Source organism: Alosa sapidissima, chromosome 10 (genome assembly GCF_018492685.1).
Source record: "Alosa sapidissima isolate fAloSap1 chromosome 10, fAloSap1.pri, whole genome shotgun sequence".
Lineage (NCBI taxonomy): Eukaryota > Metazoa > Chordata > Actinopteri > Clupeiformes > Clupeidae > Alosa > Alosa sapidissima.
This window is the reverse complement of record NC_055966.1, coordinates 9,451,916-9,476,913: the sequence shown is the minus strand read 5'-3', so window position 1 is coordinate 9,476,913 and position 24,998 is coordinate 9,451,916. Positions and strand designations below refer to the sequence as shown.

Below are 24,998 nucleotides of genomic sequence, written 5' to 3'. Positions count from 1 at the left end.
ACTCTGATAGTGCAGATAGCCTAGTGCTCTCCCCTTCTATGTGTGTGTGTGTGTGTATACGATTTGTACGTAAACAAACAAACAAAGAAATTAAGAAACATACATGTAAGCTACATACATTTTAAATGTAATATATGAAAATGATATGATAGGCCTATTATATTTTATCAGGATATAGGCTAATGTTTGTTGCAACCTGGTGGAGTATGCTGTTTTTCTACCGCTCTGAGTATGCCTACGCTCAGATTCACCGCCACATCCAAGCTGCTGAGAGGCCAGCTCAGCAATCCAATCGGGAGGGAGGACACTCCCTGGAGTTCTACACCACGGAACAGGAGGACCTGCAGATCTTCACAAAAAACAGATTGTGCGCATGGGACCAGTCCTTCACATGGTTAGCAAATAGTGCAATTAACATAGCTGCTAAGTTATTTTAGACCAAGATAGTGTGTTTGTGTTGTGACTTCAGGCTAACTAGCTAGTAGCTTTGTGTGACATGGTGATTCAGTCCAGCTAGATTTGTATGTGGTTAACGTTAGCCTAGCCTGGCTAAATGTCCTTTGGGCAGAAAGTTCTACCATAAATAATTGGTCACATAGTTCAACAATATACAAAAATATGTTTGTGTTTTTTTGTCCTGAGAAGGGGAACCTCAAACAGGCAGCTAACAGCTAACTTCAGACATGCAATCTTTCGTCAGAAGTAGCCTACACTTCACGGTTAGTTAAGTGTTATCCTCAGCATTTGCACATGGTTTTCTGAAAACGTTAAGACCAGGGGTTTCCAACAGTAGCTCGATAGATAGATAGATACTTTATTGATCCCTAGGGGAAATTCAAGAAGCATGTAAATACATGGTATAGGCCTACTTACTAACATAAAAGCTCTCGGCGTGTCCATTTTGTCAAAGTAGCTCTTGGAGGGAAAAAAGGCTCTCAGCGCGTTGTCCATTTAGTCAAAGTAGCTCTCGGAGAAAAAAAGGTTGGAGACCCCTGGTTTAGACGATTTTTTTCAAACTAACGTGTGTGTACTCTTGTTCACCCAATGACAGACTCAGAATGAAAGAAAGGTAGCCCAGTGGAATCAACTGTAACAAAGCAAAAGTGTTTTTTATGCATACTCTCCATTTTGAGTATTTTGCCTGACATTGTCAGCATTGAGAGAATGAGAATAAACATCAGCTATTAGGTACTCAAGGTCATAGGGTCAAAGGTCATGGTCATATGGGGTCATATATGTCCTAATGTTCTCCCTCCTGTAGCACTTGACACACCTGACCTGACTTACTTGACTTATGCGGAGCATAGGCTGCAGACAATTTGCTTCCATCTGGGTCATTTGTAATTGTCTGCGTTTCTGTAATCCATATTATCCGCCTGGTGGAGGATTGGCCTTCCAGGCTTCACCAGGCCCAGGGGCGCCTGCAGGAATGAATGCTATGGTCTGCACATCGCACACCCATCGCCCCCGGCAAAAAAACTTTCATGCGTGGACAACGTTTGTCCGATGCCGGTTTTAGGCCTGTGCTTTGGTCAGCAAAAAAGTAGCCTACATAGCATAACATCCACAAGCTATAACAGGCTACAACAACAACGTCTACAATGACCTATTCATTTGGATAACTTTATACAGCCATATACAGGTTAAAGTTACCTTTAGTTTTGTTCTAGCGTACCGTAATGTCTGGCTTTAAACAGCTGTAATGCAGTCTAACGTTCTGACAAGCACACCAATTGCCTACCTTGTACTTGCCCATCTGGAACAACTCCTCTCGCTTTGCTGCCTCCATCCTTTCTATTTTCGTTGTTTAAACTTGTGATAGCCTATCCATGATAAGTATTTAGTTAGTGAATTAGCTCAACCATATATAGATAGCCATATATAGATAGCTGAGTAAAAGAAAACAACAAGTAGCCTATTGCGTGCCTGCGTATTCTCTCTCCTGCTTAAAAAAATGTGTGCACGTTAATTTTGATTTGATTTGTGAACTTTACTTAATAGAAAATTGTAAATAGCCTGATGGCATGCAGCTAATGGTATACTGTGCATAGTTGGGAAGGTATGGTAGGCCAATTCGGTGTGAATACACACACACACACAAGGGAAATTTTCTCTCGTTTTTGAGTAACCTGATGGTACGCAGACGTACACCTGCAGGTGTGCCTGACCAGGCCCATGTTAGCCAGCATAACCTGTTTCCATATCACATGACAGGGACATGGGGTTGGACTTTGTGTGTGACACACCTGACAATTCAAGTTATTTTTTTCACTTTCAGACATGTTCTAAGGGGATGATAAAACAGAAAAGACAGATCTAATGCTTTTAAGTTGTCTACAGGAAGACATAAAATTGCCACAAACAAAAAATTTTTTTGTTTACACCCCATGTTATCTTTGCAGAAGTTGACCATTTTGACTCCCTCAGTTGATTTCTCTTTTATTTTTTTCCAACTTCAGACATGTCCCGAGGGGATGGTAAAAGAGAAAAGTTGGATCTAACACTTGTAAGCTGGTCACAATGTGGCATACTACTGCAGGAAAAATAACCAAATGGCTTATAGTTCATGCTGTCCTTCGAAAAGAGTAATGAAATTGACGTTTTTATGGAAAAATCACTATTTAGGTCAATTTCAGAGCTGAGTATAGAGAATTGCTCAAGGGATATCACCGAGCACCCTCCCTATTCTTATTGAATAACCCCTAGGCAACAAGAAACAGCAAAGAAAAAAACTTTCACCAACAAAACCAGGTTCACCAAGAAGATTCTCGCCTTTGGCTACCGGACTACAACACAACTCATCACAACACAATATAATACCGCACAATACATGATACAAAATACAAGAATACATATGTAACAGTTTATTGCTATAATAATAATAGAAATTGTATGGTGCATCAGAGTACAGGAGTGCAGAGTCTGTTTATGTCATAAACACTAGCTTCTTTTTGACCAATATCGCTTGGCAACGTCGCAAAAACAGCAGTTTATTTCCTGGCTTTGGAACAGATAGCATTCAAACTGCACCGGAGTTCTAACGAACCGTACCCCTGACCCCCGTTTTCTAGTGGACCCTGGTCTGGACCCTGCTGTTTTATTCCAGGTCTTTCCTTGTCAGGAAGACCATCAAATGGCTTTAGAAATCCGGGTAAACAATATCTGCATTGTCTAGCTGCCACCTTACACAGCTATATAGTGAGTTAGCTAGCTACAGCCTAGCTTAAGTACGCAACCGAATCGAAAGCAAGTCACAAGATCAATAATTCTATATTTGTCGAATTTGAGCTGAAGCTTGCCTCTCGACCTCACCGGCTAACACTCTGCAAACATAGACTGAACTTGAAACTCTTCCTCTCTGATCACAACGTAAATGCTGTCAATCAAAAAGAGTCTAACCACTTTGACAGCTCCTCCAATCATCATACAGAAGCCCAGCATCCAGGCCAGCCCACTGCCCCATTAACTCCCAGAGACACTGAGCTTCCCTGGAAATTATACTATTGAAGCATTTGTGCATTTGCTTTGCTGCACTAAAACGATGCATATTCTGAAGTGCCATTAAAGTCCAGTGACACTGCACTTCAATGGGTTAACCATGTATGGTAAACTTTTGCATATTTATGTTGCAGAGAAAAATCATCAAGTTCTTCACAACAGAACACAACAGTGAAAATGACAGAACCAGGAGTAGAAGGTAAAGTGTTTTGAGAAATCCCTACAGTACTGCTAAAGTATAGATCCTGAAGGTCAGGGAGCTCACACAATGGAAAATACAAAAGACAGGTGCCATATTAGCACAGTCAGTTTCTTAAATGTTTGCAGTGACAGTGATATCTTAATAAGATATTTTTGTGGCCGAAACCCTACAACAACACCTAAACTCACCTAAAATAGATTATTGCTATTGTTTCTCATACAAATGCCCTGAAGGTAATTAATTAGAATGATTTTCTGTCTTTGTTGTTGACTCAAAATACCCTTTAAAAATAACTTATTTTTTTGTTACTTTTTTTGTTACCCTAACCAGTGTTACTAACTCGACCAACTTAGTTAATTCTCTAGTTACATCTTAAATCATGAAACATATGCAGTTGATAATCTGCAACTCTATAAAGACAGCCAATGAAATTGTTTTCTTTATAAAGAAAACTTTATAAATGAAAAACATTGAAATGACATCCTCTGTGAAGCCTCCACACGTCTTATATATATATATATAATGTATCAAAGTCTTACACAGGCTATGTTTAGCTATCGTCAACTATCATTAGCTGAATACCTCAACTGGCATTGTTCCCATTCTCCTTTTGCCCATTACCTTCAATTAGTGATAAGATTTTCTGGTAGTTACAAGTATCAGATAACATCAAATAATCTATTAATCCAGCAAAATGGAAATATACACTATTATAGCAGAAGAGAGAATATTACAATACCAAGAAAAACAGCAGGACAGAGAATAATGCAATAGCAAGAAACATCAATAAAAAAGCAAGATATGATAATGCAGTAAGTAGAAAGACAACAACATATTTAAAACTAGAAAATGTAATTCCAGGGAATTACGAGTGCATGAAAATGCAAAAATGGCTGCTGAATGAAATATTGTTGAATATTGTCTAAAATATAATCTAAGTAAAAAGATGGAGGTCAGATAGAGAAAAAAGCTGGCGGGGAGCCATAATTGATGACAACTGACAGTTGGAATGGCCGAACAGTTAAATAGTTGAGTAGTTTAAATAGTTAAATTATTTTATTGCGAATTATTGTATTGAGGACTTATTTTTAAGTTGAAGTTGTGGGCAGAGGAAACAGTTGGCGGGAGTCATAGTTGATGACGACTGACAGTTGGAATGGCTGAACAGTTAAATAGTTGGATAGTTAAAATGGTTAAATTATTTAAAATGGAATTATTGTAGTGAGGAGTTTTACTTTGAAACAGTTGTGGGGAGAGGAAACAGTTGACGGGAGTCAAAGTTGATGACAACTGACTGTTGCTAGAGTAGTTACTGTATGGTGGTTGCTATGCTGGTTGCTAAGTTAATGTTGGTTGCTAGGTTTTAACTGTGAATGTGGTTGCTAGGCTGTTGCTAGGGTACTTGAAGTCATTGCTAGGTTGTTGCTAGGGTGTCCATGGTAGCTACTATCAGAAATAAAGGAGTTACTACAGTGGTTTGCTAGTATAATCATGTTGGTTGCCCTGGAAACCGACATAGATGCTTAATTTCAATGGTTGCTAAATTGGTTGCTAGGTAGGTGGTGGTTTAATATAGTAGGCTAGAGGCATAGTTGATGATAACTGACAGTTGGAATAGTTGAAAAGTTAAATAGTTGGATAGTTTAATTAGTCAAATAGCAAAAAAGGGTTATGGATAGGTTTGAATATAGGCTACTAAAAATTAACAGTTATAGAGAACCAAGAACCATAGCGTGGTTTCAGCTATGTGATCGCGATCAAGTGTGTAGGCCTACGGTTGATATAGGCCTACATATTCTATGCGATTTACACATCGGGGGTTTAGGGGTGGTATCGTCGGACATCTATTATTTTGTTATTCAGCACCCCTGGTCAAAAATAGGTTCCCGCGCGCCTGTTCGCAAGTCTCTGCAAATAGTTTCCACTACTACTTGAGCGAAACAAAGGCAATCATCGATACTACTCAATCACAAAAAGAAACCTTTTACTCACACATGAGAAGTTCGCTCCCCCGAGTTTATTCACCAATTCATCAACGATGCAACTGCATTTTCAGGTCGCGGTAATCCACAAGTTGTGCGAGAACATCCAAACACATTATTGCAACTGAAGTTAAATCTAATTAAGTAGGCCTACTTTCTCTGATAGGCCTACAGGCTACATTACAGCGGCCCTTGTTCTTGTACAAGCGCAAAAACAAACATCAACATAATTTGCGTTGGCATATTGAAATAAAATGAACGTCCGCTAATGGATAAAACATCCACGAACAAACGCTAACCATTCTGATGACGTAGCGCCTGCATATTTAAAACATGGCCGCGCCCTAGTGGCGAAAGTCGTTATTGACATGTCATTTTCCAGTGAAACTACTTGAATTTTGGGTTTAATGAAAATCCATGTATCTTCAAAAATAAAAAAGCAACCAAAAAATGGTCACAGTTCTCACTGCTTCATTTCCACTTTAAAGCCTGAGACAGACAGTTGCTGGAGGTGGCCGGAACACTTGGCATAGGATTCTAAGTGTCCTACTGTGATGTCATAATCACCAATGTTAAGTCTATAGGGAAATGTTTAGTAGTTTTTAATTAATAGTTCAAAAAGTATAAAAGTTACAAAGTTGAAAAATACATAGCTGAAGTCACCTAAGTAAGACCTACGCAACGCAGTTTGAACAAAGTTTCTACGTCAAACGGTTGAAGCTGAATTAAACGCACAAATACGTAGAAGAAAAATAATAAGAATAAATCGGATAACAGTAGAGTGCATTTTCATGCCCTCTAATAAATCGGACAACACTAGAGTGCATTTTCATGCCCTCTAATAAATCGAATAACAGTAGAGTGCATTTTCATGCCCTCTAATAAGTCAATAAAAAAAAGCAGTTCATACTATCTGACACTGAAAAGTAGTGTAAGGTTTGACGGCAGGCAGAAAGGACCTGCATATATACAAACTGTACAGTACACACACTTTTCAAACAACATGTACAGTAATTATATATCAGTAACAGACTATTTGTAATCAGAAAATTCTGTCTTGTCATTGTGAACATGCTCAGAAAGGTTGGTATGCAAAATAGGCTGATTTGGCCTAACATATATTTTAGTTTGAAGACCATGTCCCTGGTCTACATTTGGAAAAAATAATCACAACTGTATTGCTTCACAACAGAAGGTTCATTTGAAAACCTTTAAATTTCAGTCATTAAACTATTTCTGAATGAATCAGCTTCAGATGTTTACTCTTGAAACAGAGAAGCACGGTCCTCAGAACATAGACATTTCGTCATGGCCCTCACAACTACATACATTTGTGTGTACAGTGTGTGTGTGTGTGTGTGTGTGTGTGTGTGTGCTTGCCTCTGCCCTGGTTGACCTTGCACCTCACACAGCACAATGAGATTACATGTTTGTGATGTTCATCTCGCAGAGACATATTCAAGGCCCATTTATTTGGAATTGCTTTTAGTGTAATTCAATAAAAGGCTTTTTTTCATTTATTTCCATGGTGAAATTTCTGCTGAGACCATTCAGTGCAGCGCTTCCTTCATTAGTGGTAATAATAACAACAATAATAGCAATAACAATTTGAAATTCACTTATTACAATGATTCGCCTCCTCCTCATCATCATCAACATCAATAACATCAAGGTTTATATCTGACAAGGATGGGCATTAGTCCTTTATAGAAATGATTGAATCACCCCCATGTTAGAGAGCCCCAAAGAAATGCATCAGCACAAAGGGGAATATGGAGTCGAGACACAAGACATTATTACATTCACTGTGATCTTATTTCAGAAGTAGATTAAGCTCTCACCCCATGCATAGCGTCTGCGCCTCCTGCACTTGTACTGCAGCCTAAAACCTTTAGTAGCTTAGTTTTCAGGAAATATAACTGTCTGACCCTGGTTCTAAGATCTACACCTTTGAAAAAAGAGATAAAAAGCTGAGTAAGAGAGGGAAAGGAAATGAAAATGACAGAGGAGCCATTTTAACTGGAATATGGAGGAAACAACAGGACCCTTTGATCATATTTTTTTACCACCCAGAGACAACTGGCCATCAAGATGGAGCCTCTGGCGCTCATCATGGCCACAGCTTTTCCGTGATCTCAGCAAGCGAAGCAGCCTCCAGAACACACACAGACACACACACACACCAACACCACCACCATAGACGTGAGTAGGAAAGAACGCAAAAAAAGTGAGATAAATATTTGAATATTCTCAGACACTCCCTAAACCAGCTTAAATTGGATCATTTCATTGAGCCTGCTCTGCCCTGCCAAAATGCCAAGAGAGTGTGGGTCTTGGCGGGGGGAAGCTCCCCTGATTAGCCCCCTGGCCCTGCCCACCCTCCTGCGCTATCTGCTGACACAGAGTCTAGCCCCGGGCCCCAGTGCCATCCCCGGCCAGCCTCCTGCTGGGAGCGCTGGAGAGGGCCCAGCACTAACACTGGCCACTGAGCTCGGGCTTGGGCATGGGCTTTCTGTTACAGGACCTACCAGCCACCATTCACCCCATCTGTGCCCTACATCCCAGACAAGTGGGGTCTTGACACTGTGACGCTTGTTGTTAATGTGTCGTGGACAGTATTTCAAGGGTCTCTTCAGTGTAGCAAACTTGACTAACTTTGCTGTGGTACCTAAAATATTCCTGGGGTGGAGTTGGAAACAAAGACTCACAAATACTATTGTGATATTAGTATTAATTGTGATATTTATTAGATATGATGACCGTTTTGATATGACGGGCTTAATGTAATTCTTGAAATACTTGGAACTTGGATGGCATGTTGTGACCTACCTCATTGTGATACCCATATCCAGTCATTTTTATATATTTAGGGCAACATTTGTTGTTATCTTACCATTACTCTCTTTTTCTAGTTTCATATTTCATATGCCTTTGAAAAAATTATTAACTTCTGTTAATGCTAGCTAGCATAGCGGTCATATAGGGATTGTCAAAGTTATTTTTTTTTTTCCCCCCGTCATCAACTTCCTGAATTTTTGATCAACGATTCCTGGGACACCGAGACACCGGGGTACATGTCGCCCCAATAGACTTTCATGGAAACCCCTCGCACTGGGCCCCCGAAACCCGAAAAATGCTTATTTTTCCTAAATAACTTCCTGAACCGTGGCACAGAGGATGACAACATGGTATGTTGGTCTCAAGGGCCCGCGTGATCCTAGCCCATAACCACTGATTTGTGATTTGTACCCTCTCGGTAAAATGCAATATTATACTGCTTTAATTGCCCCTATTTTCAGTTGAAATGTTCCAAATTTCATGTGTATGATTAACCAGACATCATATTGGGCTATGGCAAGTTTCATGAAATTTCATCCATCCGGGGGGGGGGGGGCATAAAATAAATGATATGTGTACATTTAGTGACTACACCCATCGGCCTGTAGATAGTGGTGTTGAGGGAAGGGTTGCTTGCTGATAGAGAATGATGAGGAGAGGAGCTACAAGGCAGGACTGACTCACACACACTCCCTCTCACTCACACACACAAACACACACACACACACATATAAACACACACGCCCACACACACATGCTGCGTGCACACACACACACACACGCATGCATGCACACACATCCACACACGCATGCACACACATCCACACACACAGACACACTTATGCACGCACACACACACACACACACACACACTTATGCACACACACAGACACACACACTAGAGCCCGACCGATTTATCGGCAGGCCGATATTAGGCATTTTCAAAACTATCGGTATCGGCATTTATAACTTTATTTCATTTACTTCATTTATAACAAATATTTTGAAATTCAGTAAAGGAAAACCGCATATTGATCCTTCATTTAGGCTGCATTTCCAGTAGGCCTATTGGCAGGTGCAGCATCTTTGTTCCACTTCAGTTCCTACAACGATGACAACGTTAGCTTATGGTTTCACAGCTTTATGGCTTGTGTGTATTCATGGTAGGATTTTCACGTGAAATGTAATTCCCATTTCTTCTTGAAGCCAAGATAAACCGGAGAATGTTTATTGGACATGCTTGTTTTTTACTGCAGTGACGTTAATCTTAGAGCAATTGGTCACCAGCTTAATGTTATGTCCAAAGGTAAAATAACATCAATGTAAGCATTGGTTGAGCTAGTTATCAGTATCATTATTAGTTTTCTGCCAACTCTTGGTTCCCTGATTTAATAATGACAAAAATCTTAGGGAGTAACCTAATATAATATAAAACTGCTGCTTGAAACAAAAAGATGGTTTCTGATCAACAGTCAATCAGAATCCCTCTCTTTGTCCTCTCTGGTTTATCAGGTAGTAGTAATACATTTTTATGGTGTGTGGAGGTGCACAGAGTTGTTTTGTCAACAGACGTGGAGCAACCACAAAACTATGTTCTCCTCTAATCATATCTTTGTAGCAGTCTTACACAATTGATTCTGCCAAGAAGTTGCCAAGTAGAAACTGTTGTATTTCCTTGGACCTGGCTACATTAAAGGACAATATTGTGTAAAATTTTGGAATTTAAGAGTAGACTAAAGGATTATCTTTTAAACCATATACATAATTTAGACCATATTTATGCCTTCATGCAGCTGGGATAAGCACATCTGGATCATGAGTATAGTAAATTTACAATCACCTTTTCAATGATATTTAGAAACACAGATTTAGTGTGGGAGTGTCTTTGCTGTGCAAACAACCACCATGTATTAATCTCCTCTTTTCCAGCTGTGATGTTTAAACAAAATTAAGTCAAATACGAAGTTTGGCAATGGTGCTTGTCAGCAGCAATATTAAGTACACAGTGTCCTCTTAATTTTCTCTCTTGTTTTGGTTAACTTTGTGAGGCACATTTGACATTGACCAACTCCTAGACAGGGTTGAATGAAGGAGTGTTGAATTAGTATTTGAAAAGAGAATGCATCATAAGTATAAATATAAGTATATATACTCTTTTGATCCTGTGAGGGAAATTTGGTCTCTGCATTTATCCCAATCCGTGAATTAGTGAGACGCACTCAGCACACAGTGAACACACAAGGAGGTGAAGCACACACTCATCCCAGCGCTACTACAACAGCGGTGCTCGGAGAGCAATGAGGGGTTAGGTGCCTTGCTCAAGTTCACATTCATATGTACACATTAACTTGCTTATTATCTGAAAAAAAAAAGAAATAGGTAATTTATTGACAGCTAGAAAACGCTTTAATCCTTTAAGTTATCATCCAATCGTATTAGATTTAAATGCTATCCACAAATGCTGCAAAAGCTGTACAAAAACTTGAGACTGGAACAGGACTTTACTGTGTGCAGCCTGTGAAGTATTCTTGGGTGTTAATTGACCTTGTTTGAGTGTATCTGAGCCTGGCCTTGAGAGCTTCCTGCTCGAGTATGAGCCACAAGGGTCACATGACTCGTCACTCTCAGGTCCTCGTTAAAGGGCTTTAACAGAAAGAGGAGAGGTTTGGATGCTGTGCTTGACCTGTGGCAGCTTGGCTTAGAGGTTAAGAGTGGGTGACACTTTTTCTCTGAAGGAGTTTTGTTTATGCGTATGTGTGTTGTGTGTGTGTGTGTGTGTGTGTGTATATGTCTTGTCTCGTCTCATTTTCCATGGTGCGGTCTAATTTTATAACTACCAAGGCTTAAGTAGACATGTGAACTTCAAATAACATTCAGAAACAGATGGTCAGAGGCGCAAAGTTTATAGACATTAAAGGCAGGCCAGTCCATATTCACAATGGCATGATTTTGTGATCAATCAAACACTGAGCGCTGGGCGCAAAAGGGTTGTTCTTATGTTTCTTAAAGGTGCTCTAAGCGATGCTGGGTAACGTCACTTCTGTTGACTTTCAAACAAAACAGAGAGCTAGCTCGCTACTTCCTCCCCCTCCCTCCCATGCTGCTCTCGTGCAATTGAAACTCCTAAACGCGCATCTCGTCTGTGATTTGCTGGAACAGTTTGTTATGTTTTTATGGGCTAGGTTTGCCCAGGTTGTTTTTGTTGCCGTTTTTGGAGCCTGGGCTGTCCACAGAGATCGCGTTTTTTTACAGTGTATTCAGGACACAGACAGCTAGCGGTTGATGAAGTGATGTTTGCAGTAAGTGACATAAAATGTTTTAGCCTAAAAAATGTGTGGCATCGCTTAGAGCACCTTTAATCTGTCATGGGTGTGTTTTGAGCATAACATCCTTTAAACCAGGGGTATTCAATTAATCTTCAGCGAGGTCCAGTTACGGAAAATTACCTCAAGCAAAGGTCCGGAGCATCATAATGTTTTACGTGCGTGTTTAGGCTATGTATATGTATGTATGTATAGGATGGATGGATGGAGCCTAGTTGTAGATAGATAGATAGATAGATAGATAGATAGATAGATAGATAGATAGATAGATACTTTATTGATCCCCAAGGGGAAATTCAAGAAATAGAAGATTGTAGGCCTAGGCCTAATGTTTAATGTGAAATAAAATAAGTAGCCTAAAAGGCAACATTCGAAATGAGGAGAAATAAGGCAAGATAAGAGTAGCCTAATTGGGGAGAAAAACTGAGTAGCCTTGGCAATTTTTAAGATCTTAACGTGAACTTAAAATAAAATTTGAGCTGAGACAAGGATGGATATTCCACAGCTGGTTCCTTGAACCCATTAATTAGCAAGTTTAATTTAATTTTTTTTGTTTTTTATATGTTGACCCGAAATCCTGGAAACCCAGGAATATCACGTTGTTGGGCAGTGAATGCATGTAGGCTTAACTAGATTGTGGTGGATCAATCATATTGCCTTCTTAAATCGTAAAATATTCTGGGGTCTCAGTTCACTGTTGAATATGGGCCTAGCCTACCCTATGCTTGCTCAAAATATATGCTTTGTCTAGTAGAGGTGCTTCAAATTGGCGCTTAAAATCGCCTGTCTCAGAATATATAGAAGAGGTCCAGGGCAATTCCGCGCAAAACTGTTACATCCATATTTAGTTGGCGTTACAGACGTGACAGTTTTGCGTGGTAGGCCTATTGCCCCCGTATCGTTATATAATGCTCTGTTCTCGCTGTCTAGCTTTCTCCTCTTTGAGCAATCGATGATTTGAAAATAACTTACTTATCGTTAACTTAGATATCCATCTGATTGTTTCTCGTCCCGACTCCTATCCTCGCTCGTTTCAGGCTATCAGTCTCTTCCCCATAGTAGGCTACTTTACTCACTGACTCGACTTTATCAGAATTCACAGATTTCACTGGCTGAGTAGCAGCAAGCGAAATGATGGTTCCTGAAGCTCCTGAAGTAAATGCTGTTATCCTAACCAACGAAACATTTAGCGCAGCTTTGAAATCTTACGTGAAAATCTAAATTAGGCTATTATGGTCTGGGTCCGGATAGGATCACGTCACGGTCCGGACTCGGACCGTGGTCCGCCATTTGGTGATGGCTGCTTTAATCCAATGAGAATGACACCTGTCATTCCCCTTAACAGCAAGCTGCGCAACTTCAAACAGCGCATCAGTATTTTGATAGTCAATGGTGCATTTGAAGGAATCTGCTTGCATGCGAGACCGTATGGAACAGGTATTCCACTAAACCTTGCTTTGCTAAAACCTGTTTGAGACTAGCAGCCTGAAAAAAGCTTATCTTACCCCTATAGGGCCCCATCATGACAGTCAAGTGCATGGTCACTGGCGAATAGTTTAAACAAATTTCGGGGTTTGTCCAGTCCATATTGGGTCCGTCCGGCGCACGGCGCAAGATGGTGGGCCTTATGTGTCAGTCATGGGTGTGTTTTGGGCGTAACATCAAACCAATGAGAATGACATCTGTCATTCCCTTTACCAGTACGGAACGCAACTTCAAACTGTGCATTGGTATTTTGACAATCAGTGGCGCATTTGAAGGAATCTGCTTGCACACAAGACGGTTTAGCCTTCACACATTTGCACTCACATAGTATAGTATAGTATAGTATACTCTCCTTATGCTACAGACCTTTTATTTATTTTCTTATTTCATCACACGTCAAAACACACACACACACACACACACACACATCTGACTTTCTACAACTTTTGCACATCTCCATAGAACTTTTTATTTATTATTTTTTTATTTCTCCTCCATCTATCTATCCATCCATCTATGTCCTTGATTGCCTAGCCTTTCTGCCAACCCCCCCCCCCCCCATCCCCATCCCCAACACACACACAAAACACACACACTTACATCATCACTGTCATCACCTCACATACATACTGCACACTGCTTGCTACAGTAAGCCTCCTCTACATACTTGCTGCACACTGCCCCCCCCCCCCCCTCCCTACATACACAGCACATTGTCTTCAGGATCTTCTCCAACACACATCCTCTACATACTTACAGCACACTGCCCCCACCTACCCACACACACACACACACAGTCACTGCTCCACTCCCACACAAACACACATCTTCACTGTCATCACTCACATACATCATACATACAGTACTCTGCTTGCAATAGTCCCTTCATCATACTTGCAGTACACTGCCCCCCCCTACACAGCACATTATTTCATCAGGAAGCTTCTCCAACACACATCCCCAACATACTTACAGCACACTGCCCCCCCCCCCATACACAGCACATTGTCTCATGAGGAAGCTTCTCCAACACACACATATTGCACACTGCCCTCTCCCCACATACACTGCACACTATCCCATCTCCCCTGTCATCCCCCCCAACACACACACCAAGACCCCTGGCAGTTGGGTTAGCCCCTTGAGCCGTGGATCTGCCCAAGGTTTCTTCCTTGGTAAGGGAGTTTTTCCTTGCCCCTGTTGCTCTTGGGTGCTCCTTGTTGGTGCCCCCCCCCAATCCCAATCTTCCCCCACCTTTTTTATGCAGCCCTTGCCACTTAATCTACTAAACCCCTCTTCTACTGCACTTCTACCCCCCCCCCCCCATAAATGCACAAATAGGCTGACACCAGACATAATTTCACTGCATTTCTTACTTCCAGTAACTATATGCATGTGACAATAAACTTCCTTGTATCCTTGTATCCTTGTATCCTAATAAGCCTTGTGTCACGCTTTGTGCTACCTTGCGCCGGGTGCTTGATAGGGCCCAAAATGTCAATGAATGGTCATACATCGTCGCCAACCTGAAAAATCTCTCTTTTTCACAGCCTAATGTAGGCAGGTATGACTGATTGATACAGAACTTTCAATCAAATACTACATCTTTCCTTTTCATGACCATCGTTCACCTATCAATTAGTTGCATGTAATTGCCTCATTACGTTTCTCTCAGTGACAGGTATTAATGCTCCCACTCTCTTGTCATGAAAGTCTTGAGGTGGTGTTGATTCTGTTCTAAATACATTTTTGATTTCAGGTATTATAAATAATTAAGTAATTTCATATGTATATATTTTTTGTTTTAACAAAAGTTTGCCTGGCACTGACAATGATTGATTTTTGTATATGTTTTGATCCTGTTGTGATCTTTTGTGTGACTTGTGCCTGAGTAGGTCATTAGATGGTATGTCTTTAACTCTAAACAACAGTGAACTATTCAGTAAGGTACAGACAATGAAGTATGCTGTACAATAAAGAATGGAGTACTGATATTTAGCCTCAGTTAATGACTTCATGCTATAATGGGCATGTTGTATGGTAGTAGTGTAAGCAATTAATTAGATCAATTTGAACAAGTTAGTAAAAGTGAAATTAGAATTAGAGCTGTTGTATTTCTTTTAAAAATACAGAAACGAAACATGAAAAAATATACTGATTGTGACTTTTATGTCAGTAAAGCTTACATTCTCTTTGAGTGTACAGTAGATAATTTACAAAGATCCTGTGCTTTTAATACTTGTGTTTGCCAGTAGTCTTGTGACTTCTAGAGTCTTTATTGGTCAAGCTAAATGTTTAACTGCAAATAGAACTTGACCCACAGAGATAAGTTTTTAGAATAAAAAAATCTTACCGCAAATCTTTACAGCAAAAAGATAGGTTACACAAATGTTTTTTTTTTTTTGTCTGAGAGCTTTTAAGTATTCTAATTGTGTTATGCCTTCAGTTTGAGATCCAAATCATCTGTGTGCAGGTTGTGCTTAACTAACCAAGGTTTTTCTCACTGCTACAGACATGCATCACAGACTGTGATTCAGGCCCCTTGAACGTTGGTGTTGTCTGAAGAAAATCAATCAGTCATGCATTTCTCAATTAACTTCTACTTAAGCTGTTAGAAAACTTCTGAAAGTCAGTTGGCGTTCGTAAAACAAGACAACTTCACAACAAGCATCTGGTACAAAAGTTCAGCATTTCTGAACACTCCTCTGCTTGCTTTCCTTGTTGCGGAGCAGATCAATGTCTAGACATACATCTGTTTTGGTGCCCCCCTTTAGTTTTCATGGAAGACTGCGCTGAGCAGCACCGAATGTGTGCTTTTCTCTATTTGCACAAGCTCATTTGCAGGGGAGCAGGATCCTTCAGCGAGGGGTGTATGAATAACAAATCAACAATCTGTTAAAATCAGCTCAGCACTCCCCTCCATCAAATGCTGGTGGGTCAGCGACAGCTATTGTCTCTTATTGCTACAAAAGCAACCAGCCTTTCATGTGAGTGGGAGAGACAAAAGACTGCTCATGTCTGCGCGGTGTGTGATGCTGCTCATGGCTGCTCATGCCCATGATGTTGCTCGTGGTATCTACGCCTCATGCAGGGTGTGTGAGTCCTAACAAGACAAGAACACACAAAAGACACAAACACACTGAAGTACAGTCTGCTACACACATGGCTAAAACTTTTTAATGTCTATCTTTCTGTAATCAGGCAGGCATTTAATGTGATGCACATTGTAGCGCCACAAAAATATGGGATTAGAACTAACATTGGACTGTTCTTATTCCTAGTTCAAATGAATTATTTAATTTAATGAATTAATTCTTTTTTTTTTTTTTTTAGTTTTTCATGTGATCATTACTAGCAGAATGCAAGGCCATCTTATTACATTGTATATTGGAGAGGAAAGGGGTAAAAAGTACTTATTGGATTCTCACATGGGGTTAGAGGCTAAATTAGCATTGTACATCAGAGAGTATTTCTGATGACATATGTCAACATACAGTATGTGTGTAAATGGGGCAGAACTGAAACATTCCAAGTATGGTATAGCTATGTAAATGATGGCTTCAGGCCCTTTCACAAGAGGCTTTAAACACAGATATCAACACTTGTATTTTCAGATGAAGTGTTAGGGATTAAAATAGCGTTGATCCATACACTGGTAGGTTGATTGCAGTGGCCGTGTATAATTGAAATTGCACATTCATAGTGACATTCTGTGTAAAAAAAATAGCTTATGACAATGCAGTGGGGTGAAAAATGGGGTCTATTGAAAAAAAATAAATAAAAATAAAATGCCAAACCATAAACAACAGCGTTATGGGAAGTGATCCACAGCTTCAGTATAGAAAATACAATAAATTGTCTCCAGCTCTAATATACAAAATACAAAAAGCGAGCTGCCACCTTAGAGCACAGCTCTTCAAAAGCCGACAAGCTTCTTCCCTAACTTTTTCTTACTTTCGACTTTATGCAGGCACAAGGCTGACACATGTCCCCCACGAGTGTAGGAACGCAGCTATTGTTGTGAGTGATTGATCAGGCCTTGGCATGCCCGCGTCTGCCTCATGCCCAGAAATCTGCGTCCCCAATTCCTACAGCTTTGTTTGGCCCTTCCTGCCTCCTCAGCTTACCCGGTGGCTTCCTCCAATGTTTCCCACTGTCAGTCCAAACCAGACCCGTGGATTTCTCCCCGCTCCAACTTGTGACCGCGTTCCTTACTTTAGATTGACCCCCCTGATCCTCCTTTGTGTTGAGGCAGAGATTAGGGTGAGCAAGTGAGCGAGCGAGGCAGGGGCGTGAGTCTGCCAGCCGCCTGGGAGAGCAGAAGCCGAAGCCTTCCCTAGGCTGCTCATGCCTGAAGCGTCCCTGCTCCATCCCCGCCATCCCCACTCACTTCGGCCCAAGCCAGTCTATATGACTTATGGAGTTTGGGCCTCGTACTGCCAATCCCACTTAGAGTGCATTTTTCTGATAAACAAAAGCACATTCAAGCTTTAGCTCCTCATTTCACACTATGTGCTTTGGCTTCGGGCGACGCTTTCCTGAAGCCCTTGGCCTGCAGTCCAAAGAATGGCTCCAGTTGGCTTTCCTTTAAAAAAAAAAACAAAAAATAGGGGAGGGAGGAGAAAAAAAATCCACATGTGAAGGATTAGGATCCATCTTTCATCCTCCGTGCTTTTCACTCCACGCTCCCTGTTCACCCTCTTCCTCCGCTGCCATCATCGCTCCTGGAGTAGGTGAATTTGTGGACAGAGGCAGACACACACACCTCTGATATCTCCTCACTGCAAACTTTAAGAACCTGCCGTGTATCTTTGAGCAGGCACTTCTCTGGCTCACATTGGGACTGCGTGGCACCGCAGTGGATGTGCCTCTGGCGCAGGAAAGGCTGGGTTTGAAACATTCAGGTTATGAGGAAGCAGGTACGTTCTGATCGGGAGCTGAGGCGAATGTATGCCCTAGCTATAGAGATTTAGCACCGGGACAGACATGCCAGATTTAACACCTACTTTTAAAAAGAAGACTTTGTGAGGAAAGTTTCCTAACCACTAAGGTTTTGTTTTGTTATATTGTGCTTTCTCTGTTTGGAGTCAATAGTTGGAAGCTAATTTGTTTTTGAAGCCAAAATAAATAAGCGTGAAACACTGCGCAAGCACATGCCATTGCGATGGTGTGCATATGGCACTGTCAGTGAGAGCCTGTTTTCCCTCCTTAATGTATTCCATTTCAAAAAGAGTGTATTTAGAATACACTTAACCTGTTGTGAATCCGAAGCACCATATGGAAAGCTGTATGGGAGCATGACAAATATGACTTTTTAATACTCCTACTACTTCCTACTTTATTAAAAAAAATTTGTCTATGATCTGACGTTGGCAAGCCTTACAAAGCAACCTTTGTCTCCACCCCTGCACCGATATCAGAGCGGTTATTAGCAAGAGCGTGAAATGATAGCCACAATGCTTGCTGACCCTTGGGGCATTGCTTGTCTCAAGGAACAGATGTGCCGCCCACTTGCAACAGTTGTATTCTACCCACAATGCCCTGGTGGGAGTAGCTGGGCTCGCAGCGAGATGGAGATGGTACCTTGTGTTTTACCATTTCCCAGTCTGCAATCAGGGAGCGATGGCGCTTTGACTTGGAGCCATGGGAGGAGGGGAGCGAGGGGGGAGGAGGGGGAGGAGTACTGGATTGGGAGCATTTCCAGAAGGTCAATATTTACAGGAAGTGCTGGCCTGTTCGAACACCTGTCTCATATTTTGGGGGAAAAAATGAGGGCTCATGGAAAAAAAGAGAATGTTTGAACATCATGGCAGAGGTTTATTATGTCTCTCTGAGTTGACTTTTCTCCATGATGGGAAAAGAATGATAAAAAGCGAGCTCTCTTTGCTAATTGAGAACGGCAATACATTTAGAGGAACCAATTTAATCAAGATTTCTATTCAGCCCGATTTTGACAAATAAGGAAACTTGTACAAATAATATTGTGGAATAATTCTAAATCTTTATCGGTAAAAAATATACTGCAATGTTGTTGTCAGACAGCTTAGTTGTTCTACTGAGTGAAGTAACATTTATTAGCAGAATTAATGGCAGAGGCTAGTGACATAATGTATGTTACTATAATGTGTAAACTGAACGGAATGGTCTGACTTTGACATTAAACTACCTGCACAGTCAAAACAACGTATAACCAAAGGAATGGTAGATTGGGATAACACCTGTTATTCTTTAGTTACAGTAGACAGGCATCATAAGGTTACACCCATGCCATTTAGAAAAGTTTGAGACTTTACTTTAATATAATCTATAGATAATACGGTAAATTACTTTTTTATTTCCATGATAGCTTGTCTACGGTTGTGGAAATAAGAAGTGGTGGAGCAGAGAGCAGACGCCTGTTGAGACTTCAGCAGTGTATGAGTATAAACTAGGACTAAGTGGCATGATCTGTGTTGACACACAAATCAACCAGTTGCAAAGGACTCTTCTCTGTCAATATATTCAGTTGCTTTGGGTGATCTCGCCGCACCCTTTGGGTCCTTCTGGAGGCTTCAGTTCGCTGCATATCAAATAGGATCAAGTTTATCTGACGGTCTGTGTGGTTGTCTGCCAGCCTGCCTGCCTGTGTGTGTGTGTGTGTGTGTGTGTGTCTGTCTGCGTTTGTCAGTTTCTCTGAATGTCCATCTCTGAGTTAACCCTTCTGCCTGTCTCGCTGCTTTATGTTCCTCAATCACTAGCACATATGCTGGACTCCAGACAAACTTTTCCACAAGTAGCTTGTGACTTCTAGAGTAAAGAAGATGCTGTTGTCATTGCCCATAGCTTTTATTTTTTATATATATAAAATAACCAAAGGTTGACTGATTGAGACATGATATGAACTTATATGTTTATTCATTTTTTTTATCAGCCACTGTCAAGCAAAGTGTCTTTGTACTCATTTCTACTCACTTATGGTGAGCTGAGTAGAACTATCGCTGGCTAATTATATCACTGACTAATGTAACTGACTTTATTTGCTCTAGAATTTATTATTAACAGAGAATGGCTCAGTATGTTCAGTAGTCTGGGTTAGGTCTAGGCCAAGATTGTGATGTTTAGGTGTAACGTGTGTCTTAAACCAACAAACTAGTTTTAAACTAGCGCTGCATTCTTTTTCTGTTGCACCATTGCTACTTAAGGTACACCGTAGTTAGTAGTTACTAAATCAAAATATTGTTGCATAGAATGACGTTTTTACCGCTGACAACCAATCAATATCACTAATGATATTGGAAGCGTCACAGATTCACAGCACTTGCGTTGGTAACATTAACGTTCGCTTTAACATTGAAGAAGATTATGCAAAGTTGTGTAAAATGTCTATATTTATGGTTAACATTGATATTCATGGTATTTTGTAAAAGGAAATATTACATTTATTGTAAAACTATTGTGTCCACACTAAATGTTCCTCATTACCGTAATGTGACTTTACCTGCCTATAGAAACTACACTGTTCCCAAACTAACAAGCAGACCCATGATGCATCATTTGGGACAAAGTGTTTAAACAAAGTCCTTTTAGGCAAGTCCCTCCACTCGGCGGCCATATTGCTTTTTGGGCACTTATCGGGCATTTATTACAGCAGAAATGCGCCTGCGCAAGGCTTTACGACACCAACCTTGCTCCAGCGGTGGGATCACACCACATGATTGGCACAATGTATTCACAACTTTTTTGACGCGGAAGGGGCAGGATATGTGTAGACAACTGCCATATTGCCATTACAAAATAACCCCATGCATTTCTATGAAGGATTTTTTGAGTACTGTGTCTCATTAGAAAGTCTCTGGTTTAAAATGGAATAAAGTCGAAAAAACTTGATCATTGAGAAAATTTTTGGTGTACACAGAGTTTACTAAAAGAAAGGTTTTGAACAACTCACTTGGTTTTTCTGCTCGCCACCATCTTGCTGGTCAAGGAGTGAGTCCAAAACCTTTCTTTTTAGTAAACTATGTGTACACGAACAATGTTCTCAATGCTCAAGTTCATGTGTAGAGACGCTGATGATACTTCGATCAAAGTTTCATGTTGTGTCGAGCCTTCTTAGTGTTTTAAAAATAGCGATTTTTAAGCGGTCATGTATGAAAATAGCAGTGCCCCTACTATTCCCATTCAAAAGGCCATTTGACCCAAAAACGACAACACAAACAAGCTTAAAAGTGGCGCTTCGGACGTAATTATGCTTTTAAGCGAAAGTTTGACTCGGGTACATTCACAAAAACACCCTAGGATGCATTTTGGTGAAAGTTACGCTTTAAGCTTGAGGTACCAAAAATCTGATCTGGAAAAAAAAATAAAAAAAATAAAGTATAATTATACTATACTATATAAAGTATAGTTTCAGAATTTCAGGCCAATTTCAATGACCTGACATTTGCATAAGGGCCTAGCCTGAAAACCATTCTGAATTTACCCACACCCACAAAATTTGAGGATAGCAAATTCAATCTGGGCCAGAGCTGTTCACACCAAACAAATCTTCTGGGCGGGCTTTATATAATGATGGACAGATGAGCAATGGAGCCTAGTCATTCACGTCACCTGAGCGTGCTTGAGTTTATATATTTTTTAGGGCTGTCAAAATTAGTGCGATAATAACGCGTTAATGCAATAATATTTTAATTCGATTAAGAAAAAATGACGCAATTAACGCACGTTGTCTTTGACCTCTTAAATGACCCGTATTGAGGTGTTCCACACAGGGAACACACTGATGAACAGTAGCTGTGCCGCCAAGTGGTACAGTAGTCTCATAGAAGGGTGTTCAGCCACATTGAAAATAATCAGCACAGAAGTTGAATTATGGAGAAAGATGGGATAGTGGATGGGAAGTTTATTTTCAAAACTTTGCCAGATAGTACACTTGACAAAACGAAAGTTATATGCAGTATTTGTCGAGCTGAGTTCAGTTATCACCGAAGTACATCCAGTCTGAGGTATCACGTGCAAGCCAAGCACACGGATCCCAGCTTGAGCTCTGCTTCTGGTAACATACGACAAACTACACTTAACAGCCGTTTTAGAAGCAGATCGATGGATACGTCGACCTCCAGTAAACTGACCCAAGCTATAGCTAAATGGATAGCCACAGCATGCAGACCAGTTTATATAGTGGAAGACGAAGGTCTCCGTGATATTATCCGGATTGCCTCCGGTGACCTCACGTACGAGTTGCCATCCAGGGCCACAGTCATGTCCAGGATACACAAGTGGTATGACACGGAGAAGGCAAAACTAGCTACGGATTTGGACAACACAGCTTCTGTCGCGCTTACTGGTGACTATTGGACATCGCTAGGTAATCATAGCTATCTTGGAGTAACAGCTCATTACATCGATCAGGAGTGGAAGCTGCATTCACATGCATTGACTGTAATGAGAACTGATGTATGATATGGCTGATGTATGCACGAGTCATTTTATGGATGTGGCGGGTCAGTGGAACATTGAAGAGAAAGTGAGCACGCTGAACACAGACAGTGCTAGAAATATGATTGCAGCTTCGAAACAGTTTACATTCAATAATTGTAAGTGACTTCTTGATTACAAATGCAGTAAGTGATAGCCAGTCAATAAAACCCCCTTGAGATCAATTGGTCTAGTTTTTACTTATTAAGTACATTTGGTATGAATGACAATGTGTCATTACATTTGATAATCTCAATTGGAGTGGATTTAAAATAGAATTTTAAAAATGCGATTAATCGTGAGTTAACTCACCATTACTATGCGATTAATCAACTAAAACATTTTAATCGTTTGACAGCCCTAATTTTTTTACAACAAAAAGCCCGTCACTAGAGAAGGTAGATGTTTAGATTTCGCTATCACATCTGTTGTGCAAGATATTGACCACAATAATTTAAAAAAATGAACAGAAATAAGCAATTGAGGCATTTGTTGAGAAGAAGGATGTTTCTGGCTGTTCTCCCTACAGGATTCACATATTATCTTGCTCTGATTGGTGAGGTTTATCCAATTGTATGGTTGGATGACGCTGGAACACACTCATAATCAAATCCAAATGGACTAGCCGATGCTAGTTTCTGCAGATCAAAAACATGTTTTAGAATGCTAAGCCTGTTGATGGTCCCAGTCTAACTTTACTGTGGTAGCCTTTGGCAATATGACTATATCCTGTGGGGCTAGTTTGAGTCCATAAAAAAGTCCTGATTTTAGATCTAGTCTAGAGCCTTGATGTTTTTTGTTTAAGTAACAAAACGTCAGTAATGTGAGCTAAGCTGTGAGCATGTACCCGTCCAAGTAAACTTGAAAAAAGGAACTAAATCAATTACACAAAATTAACTGAACGTAATGAATAATATCCCTGGAAAGTTTGTTCTCACAATGCCCTATGTAATGCTTATTCACCTAATGAATATGTGTGATGGCTGGTCTTGTGCTAAATGAATGGTCATTTACTATGACATGTCACATGGCCTTGCCCGGGCGTCGCATTGATAAACAGCTTCAATCGTTATTTATTTATTTATTTTATTCCGCCCTCTCACTGTTACTCTCTCCCTCCTGCGCACATGCCAATCAGAGCAAGATGTGAAGATTCATTCAAACTCGAGATCCAGCGTGTTTTTTCCCCAGAGGCGAAAAATTAATTCCTCCTCTGTACCGCCAAGGTGCAGACGATTCCCTTTCTTTTCCCTCTGAAAGAATGCAAAAGAAGAGAAACCACTCCCGAGGGGCTCTTGCTTATATACTCTTTCTTCTGCATTTTAATCCTCTGATATTTTGAAATATGAATGCTTCACGGGGGGAACAAGGATGTTAGTTTTGTTAAGGATGCTAATATTAGCAGTTTGGTGTCTATGGTTTAAACAGGCATGGAAGTGTGGAAGCATATTGATTGCATTTAAGAATAGCTGGAATAAATGTGTTCAAAAGAGGGAAGCTAAAAAGAAAAAAAGTGGTACGTTGATTAATCTTTACATGGCCTTTTTAAATCCTTTTTTGTGTGTGTGCATAACAGAAAAACAGGATGTTTTAGACCGCTAATTCCTCATAGCTTGTCAGAAGAAAGGGGTATTGGTGGGACTACATTGACTCCAGCATAGAGATTTTACATCACTTTATTTGAGGAGGATGGATGTATTCACTCCTTTTAAATTCACTCAATTTAAATTCAGTACACTTTAAATAATTTACTTTGTTTTACTGAGGTAAAAAAAAAAACAATCATCAAAAACTTTTGTGTCTGCCCCCCCCCCCCCCCCCCCCCACACACACACACACACACACACACACACAACCCTAATTGTTATTTTCATGTTTGGCTCTGTCTTGAGTATGTAGTTCAGATTGAACTTTTTGCCCTGAATCTGGGAATTATAAAATTAATAGAACACATTTGTCATAATTTGGTAAATGATTGGGGCAGTGAGAACATAATTTGGTAAATGATTGGGGCAGTGAGAACATTACCAGATAATTCATGCTTTTCTATTATTCTGCCAGCGGTTTTATATTGTTTCTGACTGGGTTGGGTTAATGTCAGTGTTAACATGAATCTTACAGCACTCATTCTCTGACTTGCTCTTTATTATTGAAAGTGGGACAAAAGTCCTTCTAACACCCACAATAGAGCCATTGCTCCGATTACATGGACTTATA

General features: G+C 40.4%; 1 long non-coding RNA gene across 3 annotated transcripts in view; it reads left to right on the top strand.

Annotated features, from left to right (window-relative positions):
- Positions 1–247: 247 nt before the first annotated feature.
- LOC121721505 overlaps positions 248–24,998 on the top strand; it is a 119,544-nt gene continuing 94,793 nt past the window's right edge. The window contains exons 1-2 of one of the 3 annotated variants that reach the window (XR_006034859.1): positions 248–394; positions 3,633–3,697. This is a non-coding gene — a long non-coding RNA (uncharacterized LOC121721505). The remainder of the gene's footprint in view (positions 395–3,632; positions 3,698–24,998) is intronic. The other 2 variants (XR_006034858.1, XR_006034857.1) reach the window with 2 other exon arrangements.